Below are 2,098 nucleotides of genomic sequence, written 5' to 3'. Positions count from 1 at the left end.
TGTAATACTGCCCATAAATTCATGGAGTTGGGAGATACATTATAGAGGTTCTCTCACTTAATCTTGCACCTAAAGCAAATGTTCTCTCTGTGGGAGGCTGCACAGAAAGCCATTTGGCAGCTCCTAGAATTGACATAGTAACAAGGCCCTGCTTACTGGGGGACCCTAATGGCCCCAGAACCTGCTACATTGGAGCCACTGTCCCAGAATGGGCCTCAGTTAGTCAAGACCCCCTAAAAAGTGGTACAATGACTGACAGCAGTGGATTCCAGCAGGATACGATGAACCATTTCCCTCCAGCCCACTTCACCTCTGCCAACCAGTCTGTGTTTGCATCCCTTTCTCACTTGATCACATAATAGTTTTGGACTATATTGCATGAAGATCCTTTTCATTTTCATGTGAATCGGTTTGACGGAAGCTCTCCCTACTGTTTGGACCTGAACACAAGATTTGAATTTTCTCCTGCCAACTTTCAGTTCATATTCCATGTGATTAAGAGCAGTGTTTACTCTCAAATCTTTCATTTTTCTCTTGAGATGTCTCTCCCTTTCCCCGCAGCTGTCCACAATATTAGCATCATATGGACCCTGAAAAGGATGGTGATCACATTGATAATCTAGAACCAGAATTTCATTGTTTTTGGTTTTTTTTAATTTACTTGTCACTTTAGAGAAAACGGTCCCTAATCACATCCAGAATGGATGTGAGCACAGTCTCAGGCGTGAGATTCCTGGGGCAATGCCAACACACATGAGTCAAAACCACCCTCTTCCTCTACGAGAGCCCATCCTCCCACTCAGAATGTCCCACCCTTTCTAAATAAGCTTGTACATGAGGTGTCATGTCTGTCAAAAAGTTGAAGCTTCTTACCCATGATAGTCAGAGATTTATGTCAAATCGAAGCTAATCATTTANTTTACTCACGCTCCCCAAAAGCTAGATCCATGGTTTTAATTGTAACATAAAAGGAGTTTCACTGACAAAATAATACCCTAGACTTCAAATTGAGAGAATATTTGCAAAACTCTCTGAAGGAGCCTGACCACCCAGAATAAATATCATTCAGTCAAACAGGACGTATTAAATGTCTATTGCACTCCAACGGTGCCTGGGAAGAAATGATGAGCTGGGAAGGAATACAAGTGGCTGTCCGTCTAGCTGGGCGCTCTCTTATCTATTCTGTGGGACAGGAAAAAAACCCCACACTACTGTACCCCACCATTTGGAGTCAGAGAACGTCAGATCAAGCGTTGTCTCATTTACCCTTTCTGTTTGTAGATTGCAAAGCCCCGGTGCAAGAAGATTAAGTGGTTTATCCATGGAGACCCAAGTAATGATGTCACAAAATTAAAAGTCCACAGGTAGATAGACCGCTGGAGGTGGCCTCAGATCTCAGCTTTACAAACTGTCCTATGCACTCTCCCTGATGAAAACCAGTGCATCCAACTGTGACTTGGTAATATTTCAGTAATACGTCAGTAACACAACACCCCACTAGTACTTCAGTCATGCAATGCCTCAGTAATACTTCAGTCATGCAATGCTGTGAGCTGTTCTCTATTTCCATTAAATGCATTAGAGCAGGGCAGCTTGCCATGTGCAGAATTAGACATCAGTAGCAAACCTATGGCTTATAAAGCTTCCCAAGGTGGAAGAGCAAGTGCCAATGACACTAGATGCATGTTTTGTTCAATAATATAATAATTTATAGAGCTTCTATTGTGTGTCCACCCAATGACCCTCCTGCATGCCAGCACCAGGTAAACTGCTTTATCTTGACCCCACAGCAGAGCCGCTCATAGCCAGCGTGCTGACCTGCCACTTACAATACCCCCATTACCTCACACATGCTCAGGGTGGGCTTGGTGAGCTCTTATCCTCAAAGCTGGGAAGGAGCAAAATTCCACCAGATACTTCTGAGAAAACTGCTGCCAGGAATTTGCCTGGGTTACAGCCGATTGAAAAAAAATTGAGAAAAATGTCTCTCCCCTTTCACGTTACGCTCATTTTTTTTCCAACCCTTCTATTATTTCCTGCCTCCCCCTACACCTGCACTTACCCTTAACTTACACCTACCTTGATTCATTAGAAAAGC

Source organism: Hipposideros armiger, unplaced genomic scaffold (genome assembly GCF_001890085.2).
Source record: "Hipposideros armiger isolate ML-2016 unplaced genomic scaffold, ASM189008v1 scaffold_398, whole genome shotgun sequence".
Taxonomy (NCBI): Eukaryota; Metazoa; Chordata; class Mammalia; order Chiroptera; family Hipposideridae; genus Hipposideros; species Hipposideros armiger.
The sequence above is the reverse complement of the archived record's forward strand: the minus strand, read 5'-3'. Positions refer to the sequence as shown.